We start from the raw sequence: 10,548 nt of genomic DNA, 5'->3' as shown, positions 1-10,548 counted from the left end.
CACACCCTGTGGTTTATTAAAACATACTGTATCACTGAAGAACTCCACATCATAAATAATGCTGCTGAATCTTAACAATATGCTCCATTTGCCATTGCCTTCCAGACTTCACGAATAGCAGAATCCAGCTTGGGGCCTTGACCTACACTGAAAACAAAAGCTTTAATATAATAATTCACAGTGAACTTAACCAAGATCTGCAATGCAAAGGGACACTGATTGTTATCCAAGTTACATCACCTTCTGCAGTAAATTGCATATGTTACAAATCATCCTACTATAAATGAAACTATAAAAGGCTTGTTTAACCTAATCGTGCACTCTCATTGATATGTGATATAAACAAGGACAATGGATAACTTTAAACAATATAAATCTAAAGGTATAAGAGCATAAATCAGTATGATGAATGCAAAGTATAATAATCATATACTAAGAATAATTTACTCACAAAGCAACGCTGTCCCTTTTTTCTATAAATCAATCTAGAAAAATACATACATATATACAAACACACACTTTATATATATATATATATATATATATATATATATATATATATATATATATATATATATATATATCAGGGTAAAATAAATACGAGCACAGCATAGACATATATTAATGGTTTATTGTCATTTTGTAGTATACCAAAAGACAAAAAGGCATTTTAACCCTCAGCACAACATCACTACTAATACATGTCACATATTAGTGTTTTAAACAGTAATAATTAAATATATTTGCTATACTATAAATAAATATATATAAATACTATATCTACAGATAACACAACAAATAATACATGTATTGTTTAATTAATAAAATATCAGAAAGTGATAAAACACAATAGAAATAGCAATAGCTTCATAACAGACCAATAAATCAACACAATTTCATCAGCAGATGTTTGCATGTTCAGTAAAAACATTTCAACAACAAGTTTATGATTAAAATGATCAATGAACTTCAGCCTTACGCTATGTAATGTACGTTTCATGCTGTACTCATGGTCCTTTGTTAGTCCAGTTTAGGACCATGTCTCTGACGTATGTATCATATCAAATATATGTCATATCAAAACAAGCCCACCACTGCAGTTGTTTCAGTTTTTCACTGGTGTTTCCTGTCAGCTGGTCAACCTCACTCAGGCGGACATCCATATCAGCCAACCAAACGACAAGTTCCTCCCTTTGTGCTTCAAATCCCTCCCGCTCTGAGACAAGGAGCTGAAAGAGAGAGAAAAGAGTCAATTATAAAGAAGAGAGAAAAGTGAAACCCTCCTCAGAAGGTCTGACTCGCATACCTGCAGTTGACCTGTGATGGACTCCAGTTTGGCGTTCACGTCATCCCTCGTTGTTGCCAACAGCCGAGTCTGCAGGGTGCCCTGGAAGAGCTGAGTTAATGTTCGACTCCTCCTGGTCAGGCTCTAAAGCTGGATGAGCCGAGGTCTCCCCTCTCATCGCTGCCTCTTAACACAGAAACACAAATTGCATCTGAAGCAGGAGGTGCAGATTTTTTTTGCTATTCTTTTCTAAATCCAGGCTAGATCACGTGGAGGTATTTGGAAAACGTTTTTGGCCAGTGGACGATTGTTGTCTTGCAGAAAGTCAAATCAAACATATGCGATACACAACCAATTCACAAGAACACATTATAAAAAATAAGTCCAGTTCTTGCCTGATTTCAAGTGAAATCTGCATCAAAACAGGGTAAAACGAGTGTTTGCAGCAAATGTGAGCACAAAGCCTCACTATGTACAAGCCTGCTATTACAGTTCTCCTCTATGCAGACGACTTTCCTGTTTTCAAGGCACAACTTGGATCTGCTGTACGAATCTTATGAATACACACTAAATGACACAATAGTGTGCATGTCTCCAGATCCTGATCCTCATCCTAATATGGTCCCAACATAGCAACAGCAATAAAGCAAATGTTGAGGCTTCAAAATACATGCTGAGTGATACACTCAACAAAAATATAAACGCAACACCTTTGTTACTGCTCCCATTCCCCATGGGATGGACGTAGAGACCTAAAATTCATTCCAGATACACAATATAACCATCCCTCCCAAACAGTGGTCACAAATCAGTCCAAATGTGTGGTAGTGGGCACATCTGCTATATTGAGATAATCCATCCCACCTCACAGGTGTGCCACATCAGGATGCTGATCTGACATCATGAGTAGTGCACAGGTGTACCTCAGACTGCCCACAACAAAAGGCCACCCTGGAATGTGCAGTTTTGTCTCACAGCAAAATGCCACAGATGCCACAAGCAATGAGGGAGCGTGCAATTGGCATGCTGACAGCAGGAATGTCAACCAGATCTGTCGCCCGTGCATTGAATGTTCATTTCTCAACCATAAGCCGTCTCCACAGGCGTTTCAGAGAATATGGCAGCACATCCAACCGGCCTCACAACCGCAGACCTCGTGTAACCACACCAGCCCAGGACCTCCACATCCAGCAGGTTCACCTCCAAGATCGTCTGAGACCAGCCACCCAGACAGCTGCTGGAACAATTGGTTTGCACAACCAAACAATTTCTGCACAAACTGTCAGAAACCGTCTCAGGGACACTCAACTGCATGCCCGTCGTCCTCATCGGGGTCTTGACCTGACTCCAGCTCGTCGCTGTAACAGACTTGTGTGGGCAAATGCTCACATTCGATGGCGTCTGGCACGTTGGAGAGGTGTGCGCTTCACGGATGAATCATGGTTCACATTGTTCAGGGCAGATGGCAGCTGAGAATGTCCCAGTTCTTGCATGGCCAGCATACTCACCGGACATGTCACCCATTGAGCATGTTCGGGATGTGCTTGACCGGCGTATACGACAGCGTGTACCAGTTCCCACGAATATCCAACAACCTCGCAAAGCCATTGAAGTGGAGTGGACCAACATTCCACAGGCCACAATTGACAATCTGATAAACTCCATGCGACGATGTGTTGCACTGCATGAGGCAAATGGTGGTCACACCAGATACTGACCGGTTCTGGGTCCCCAGACCCCCAATAGCGCAAAAAACTGCACATTCCAGGGTGGCCTTTTGTTGTGGGCAGTCTGAGGTACACCTGTGCACTACTCATGATGTCAGATCAGCATCCTGATGTGGCACACCTGTGAGGTGGGATGGATTATCTCAATATAGCAGATGTGCCCACTACCACACATTTGGACTGATTTGTGACCACTGTTTGGGAGGGATGGTTATATTGTGTATCTGGAATGAATTTTAGGTCTCTACGTCCATCCCATGGGGAATGGGAGCAGTAACAAAGGTGTTGCGTTTATATTTTTGTTGAGTGTATATACAGTATGTGTATATATATTGTCGCGCTGGCCTAGTAGGTGTGGCTGTTATTCCTCTCTTCCTCCTCCTGCCCACTACCTGTTCGGTACTGCTGCGTGCGCATGGCCACTGATTAGACCTTGGGTGCAATCAACAACTAAGCACGGCCTGGTGTGCGCCGCCCTGCCAGGTGAGCCACATTAGAGCAATCAAGGGTGGGCGTGCCTAGTAGACCTTAAAATGCATGCAGCAGTCATTTGACCCGTGAGCAACATACCGAGAGGACGGCAAACAAAGCACTTTTCCACTGTGAGGAAGACTTTGAACAAGACGGGCTATCGGTAAGCTCTTGAGCTCACATTTGCTGCACATATATTTGGAACTATGGAAGCTCAGTTGTGCAAATGTTTTACGCTTAGGGAAATAGTTGCTGCATTTAAGTTTAAAAAATTATATTGACAAAAATGAATGTTTAAGTTTGAATAAATTGTTTGTGCAGTTAGTGTTCCCACATATTTATGTTAATTAATATTAAAAATAGTTACCCCAAATCCTTGGGTGGATCGTAAAACTAGTGAATAAATGTTTGGTTTTGATTTAAAGAAAATAATTCTTTGTAAAGAAAATCCTTAGTTAAAGTCTATTAAAATGTTTGTGAACTCTAAAATGTATACTTTAAAATACAATTGTTTATAAAAAAGTGTTAATGCAAAGAAGACACATTTTGTATATTTAACAACCACAGTTAAATTAACACAGTTAACCACATGGTAAATGGCTTTACTGAAGTGTATTTTGTTATTTCATCTGTCTTCTGTGTAATGCATGTAATTTATCTGAATGGTTAATGAAATGTTCTTTATTTTTGTGTTGAAAGGTTTTTTACCTGCTGCTACCTACCAGCTATCAAACTAGTTGGTCTAAATAAAGTTGAGTGAAATTCAAAGTCTGGTCTTTTTCAAGTGTGGACACCTCACAGTCAGAGGAACACTTGACATATATACACATACTGTGTATGTGTGTGTGTGTGTGTATATGTATGTATGTATGTATGTATATATATATATATATATATATATATATATATATATATATATATATATATATATATATATATATATATATATATATATATGAGAGAGATAGAGATCTAGATATTTGTATATGTATATACAAATATGTGTGTGTGTGTGTGTGTGTATATATATATTTGGGGTGCAACGATATTCGTATCGATATTGAACCGTTCGATACAGTGCTTTCGGTTCGGTACGCATATGTATCGAACAATACAACATTTGTAATTTATTTTATCAACTTTCCTTCTGACGATGCTGTCTGTGTTGAGCGCTCAATGAATCTGTGTTCGACTACTCCGCCTAGGCTGCACTGTCCAGCGCAGATCCACTGAGCGCTCAACACAGACAGCATAGTCAGAAGGAAGAGCGCAGGGCAAGCTAGCGAGACAGAAGTTACGCTCTCCTTGCAACAGGCAAATTGAACCTCATTCAGATCTGGCGTTTGGAATTATTTTGGTTTTCATGTGACGTATGACCCTGAAGGTAAGCGAGTCATGGACTAAAGTAAAACAGTATGTTGGATGTACCATGCAATGCTCAATTACATTGGTGTGAACTAGTGTGTTAGCGCAGTTAGCTCGTTAACGTGTTGGCCGTCTAGCCCCATGCACGGAGTGATCGGCGGTAGCTCGTTAACGGAGATTTGCCGTGTTGTGGCGTTAAGGTCATTTCAACGAGATTAACCTGAAAGCACTAGTGGGAACACAACGAATATGACTGCACATTTACGCCGACATCATCCTAGTGCAAAGACAAGTGGAAGCAGACAAAAAAAAGCAAGCATGCTACTAACTTTAGCCGAGTCATTTAAACAGCTGTTAGCACATGATTCTCCTTATGCTGCTGAGAATATAGCCCAGAAGAAGCGGATAGTATAGCTTTTATTTTGGAAAGAGACATTTCTCTGTAATAAACTCTCTTTTCCAAAGATGAGTGATTCCTCAATCAGATACAGGGCTTGCAATATCGCTAGCCCGACGTCCCGGAGCTAGCGATTTTTTTCAGTCGGGCTACCAAAATCTATCTCTGCCCTGCCCGTCGAGCTATTGTAGGAAAAATATGTGTCAATGCTTTTGCATTCTTTCAGAAATGTAGCTGGGTAATTATGTCATTGGCATCGGTGAGCCACTGTCAATATGTGACATATTGAAATCGCGTTTGAATTTGCGCTTGTTTTTTTGCTTTCACTTTGCAATCGTGCGAACTGTGTATAGAGAGCGACAGCACTGATCTGTGAGTGATGATAATTTGTGCACCAATTCCTCTGACATCGTCTTATTAATCGTTAGCTTACTATGCAAATATGACAAGTGAAATCTCCCGCAGCAAGCTTAAACATGTGAGAGGTTGATCGCGCAGAGAATCGCTGAGCTTATGTGAGTGCCTGTGTAAAAGCAGCAGGATATATATTTCAGTTCTGCTGAGCCAAATAAGACAGGTCAGGGTGAAGAAGTGACAGCCAAAGAAAAGCTTACCACAAAACGGAGAAGTTATGACAAATCAGACTATAAGGCAAAAAGAAAGTGCAGCTTTATCGTTTCATGGACAAAATAATTTCTGTGGCTGCAATATGACGAGCTACATAACCAGGGCTGCACATAAGTGGTCCGCAGGTGTGCATTCGCTGTCAAAATAAAAAACACGCACAAGGGTTAGGGTTAAATTTAAAAACTGTACTTTTGAGTTAAAATATATATTTATAATTTTAATAAATGACAAATTAAGAATGCATGAACATTTTTTTGTATCGAAAAAATATCGAACCGTGACACCAAAGTATCGAACCGAACCGAACCGTGAATTTTGTGTATCGTTGCACCCCTAGTATATGTATATGTGTGTGTGTATATATGTGTGTGTGTGTGTGTGTGTGTGTGTGTGTATAAGCTGATCTACAATACGGCAGCAGTGATCAGTGAGATGCTTGGCTACAAGTTGAACAGCCACAAGGGGCAGTACCCTCCATGGAGAAGGAGGCTAGAGGGCAAGATCAAAGTAGCACGGAGGGAGGTTAGCCAACTAACGGAGTTGCAGAAAGGTGCGACAAATAAGGTGCCTAAGAAATACAGCAAGCTGTCCATACCTGAGGCCTTGGAAACTGCCAAGCAAAGACTCACAGCCTTGGCCAGCCGCTTGAGGAGGTACACCAGAGAGATAGAAGGCAGGAGAATAAACCAGCTGTTCTCCACAGAACCAGCAAAGGTGTACTCTCAGTGGCAAGGGAACAATAAGAGAACAGCACCACCAAGGCTGGAGACGGAGCAATACTGGAAGAGCATATGGGAGAAGGATGCAACCCATAACAGCAATGCTCAGTGGCTAGAGGATCTGAGGGCAGACCACAGCGACCTCCCTGAACAGGGTCCAGTAACCATCACAGTGGCAGATATCCAAGAAAGGGTCTCCAGTATGAAGAGTTGGACAGCACCAGGGCCCGACATGGTTCACGCCTACTGGCTGAAGAAGCTGACTGCACTCCACGAGCGTCTGGCAGCACAAATGAACCAGCTGCTAGTTAACGAGAGACACCCGGAATGGCTAACCGAAGGTCGGACGGTCCTGATCCCCAAGGACCCCAAGAAGGGACCGGTCTCCTCCGACTACCGACCAATAACCTGCCTCAGTACTACATGGAAGCTCCTGTCAGGCATCATATCGGCTAAGATGAACAGGCACATGGGTCAATACATGAGCGGGACACAGAAAGGAATTGGCAAGAATACCAGAGGCGCAAAACACCAGCTACTGGTAGACAGAACAATCAGCTGAGACTGCAAGACCAGACTGACCAACCTGTGCACTGCCTGGATTGATTACAAGAAGGCCTATGACTCAATGCCCCACAGCTGGATACTGGAATGCCTAGAATTGTACAAGATCAATGGGACCCTAAGAGCCTTCATCAGGAACTCAATGGGGATGTGGCGTACAACACTAGAGGCCAACTCCAAGCCCATAGCACAAGTCACCATCAAGTGCGGGATCTACCAAGGAGATGCTCTGTCCCCACTGCTGTTCTGCATAGGCCTGAACCCCCTCAGTGAGATCATTAACAAGACTGGCTACGGATACCGACTACGGAACGGAGCAGTTGTCAGCCACCTCCTGTACATGGATGACATCAAGCTGTATGCCAAGAGTGAATGAGACATCGATTCACTGATCCACACTACCAGGCTATACAGCAATGACATTGGAATGTCGTTCGGACTGGAGAAGTGTAGCCGGATGGTAACAAAGAGAGGGAAGGTAGTCAGAACTGAGGGGATTGAACTACCAGAAGGCAACATTGCAGACATAGAGGACAGTTACAAGTACCTGGGGATCCCGCAGGCGAATGGGAACCATGAAGAGGCCGCTAGAAAAGCTGCAACCACCAAGTACCTGCAGAGGGTCAGGCAAGTCCTGAGGAGTCAGCTGAATGGTAAGAACAAGATCCGGGCCATCAACACGTACGCCCTACCCTGCTGGGGTAATAGGCTGGCCAAAGGAGGAGATAGAAGCCACTGACATAAAGACAAGAAAGCTCCTTACCATGCATGGAGGGTTTCACCCCAAGTCCAGCACCCTGAGGCTGTACGCTAAGCGGAAGGAAGGGGGCCGGGGACTGGTGAGTGTCAGCACCACAGTCCAGGATGAGACAAGGAACATCCAAGAATACATTGGGAAGATGGCCCCAACTGACCGAGTGCTCAGTGAATACCTCAGGCAGCAGAAACCCAAGAAAGAGGAGGGAGACGAGGAACCATCATGGAAGGACAGGCCCCTGCACGGTATGTACCACCGGCAGATAGAGGAGGTGGCTGATATCCAGAAATCCTACCAGTGGCTGGACAAAGCTGGACTGAAAGACATCACAGAGGCACTAATCATGGCAGCACAAGAACAAGCTCTGAGCACAAGATCCATAGAGGCTGGGGTCTATCACACCAGGCAAGACCCCAGGTGCAGGCTGTGTAAAGATGCCCCAGAGACAATCCAGCACATAACAGCAGGGTGCAAGATGCTAGCAGGCAAGGCATACATGGAACGCCATAACCAAGTGGCCGGCATAGTGTACAGGAACATCTGTGCCGAGTATAACCTGGAAGTCCCGAGGTCAAAATGGGAGATGCCCCCAAGGGTGGTGGAGAATGACCGAGCTAAGATCCTGTGGGACTTCCAGATACAGACGGACAAAATGGTGGTGGCTAACCAACCGGACATAGTGGTGGTAGACAAACAGAAGAAGACGGCCGTAGTGATCGATGTAGCGGTTCCGAATGACAGCAATATCAGGAAGAAGGAACACGAGAAGCTGGAGAAATACCAAGGGCTCAGAGAAGAGCTCGAGAGGATGTGGAGGGTGAAGGTAACGGTGGTCCCCGTGGTAATCGGAGCACTAGGTGCGGTGACTCCCAAGCTAGGCGAGTGGCTCCAGCAGATCCCGGGAACAACATCGGAGATCTCTGTCCAGAAGAGCGCAGTCCTGGGAACAGCTAAGATACTGCGCAGGACCCTCAAGCTCCCAGGCCTCTGGTAGAGGACCCGAGCTTGAAGGATAAACCGCCCGCAGGGGCGTGCTGGGTGGTTTTTTTTGTTGTTGTTGTAGAGGCTTTAAAACCAAGTTAACGGTGAAGGTACAAACATCCCTAATGTCACATAACTTTGCCGACATGTGGCCAACAGTAATGTTTTAATGTTCTTCATTATTAAACATTCGCACATAAATAAGTGACATGATATTCAGTACAGTTCACTCTTTGGCCGCTCCCTTCTGCCGTCTGCCGTATTTTGCGGCCAAATTATCCACACCCACCACCGCGCTATGAATTGTGGGATATATGGGATCACGCTTGATATTTGGGGAAATCGACGGCGCATTTGGAGTATGCATTTGAAGTACACTTCGAATTGGGACAGCCGTCGTCGTGTGGCGGTGACGTAATCGCACTCAAAATGCGTACTTCAAGCGTACGGTCTCTTAATTGGGACACAGCCAGGGACTATCAAAGTAAAACAGGAAATACAACAGGTATACACAGACGCGAGCTTAACACAAGACATCAGACATGGCAACAGGGAGGGAAGACACGGGCAGACACAAAACAGAGGAAGCATGGAACCAAAACCCTAAGAGCTAAAAAGTCTAAACCCAAATACATAGGCAGAACACAGTAGAACATAAGATCATAATAATAAACACAAAACGCTGGGTCCAATGACTCAGGGCCATGACAGTATAAGAATGGTAATTTTAGTTAAGCAAAGTTAACAAACTGATAAAGCTTCAATACATGCAGAGCAGCAGCACTGAAAGCAGTTAATTCCACACTACATGGACAAAAGCACTGGGTCACCTTTACACCTTAGAAGCTGCACAGCCATGGAAACCGATGCCTCCTTGTTGCTGTGTCGATGTTAATGGCAGAAGAGTTTTGGAACTCTGGAGTTATGTCATTTGCAAAAGGCTGGCAACTTTTACACACTAGGGAGTTCAGTAACACTCTTTGTAACATAGTTTACCACTTTATGGTTCCCAAGTTGCTATGGTGCCTAAATTGTTCTACTTTGCAATAATACCACTTAGGCTTGATCATAGAATATCTAGAAGAGATGGAATTTTTCAAACACTGGCATCCTATTACAACACCAAGTTGAATTCAGTGAGGTCTTTAGAATGACCCATTCTTTCACAAATGCTTCTAGACTATAGGCAGACTGCATGGATATAGGTGCTTGATATTCCTGTGGCAATGGGACTGAATACACCTCAGTTCTGACCTTTGAATTCTTTTGTCAATCTAATGTAGTTGACGACATTATTATGTTTCAGTATGAATGTTTACTTGGCATCAGCTTCTTAACAGCACCCAGTAAAAGACAGTGATTCTTAAATATATAGTACTGATTTTAGGCAACATTTGGTTCAAATTTTCATAATATAACATGTTGATGAGTTCACATACTTGAATATAGAGGATTCTCTGTATTTTTTTTATATGTAGTACCAACGATTTCCCCTGGCATTCCAAAATCTATCATAGCTAAAAAGACGTGCAGCTGAGAAAGACTTTAACCACTCAAACTTCATGTAGAGAGAGGCAGTAAAAAGAAAGCTTTTTCATTTACTTTTACAACATAATTTTCAATATGCTAGAGTTCTTTATTTACTACGCCTAGAT

Source organism: Rhamphochromis longiceps, linkage group LG7 (assembly GCF_057381845.1).
Source record: "Rhamphochromis longiceps isolate RC_006_pf linkage group LG7, R_longiceps_female_GT1.1, whole genome shotgun sequence".
Taxonomy (NCBI): domain Eukaryota; kingdom Metazoa; phylum Chordata; class Actinopteri; order Cichliformes; family Cichlidae; genus Rhamphochromis; species Rhamphochromis longiceps.
Note: the sequence above shows the minus strand (reverse complement) of the source record.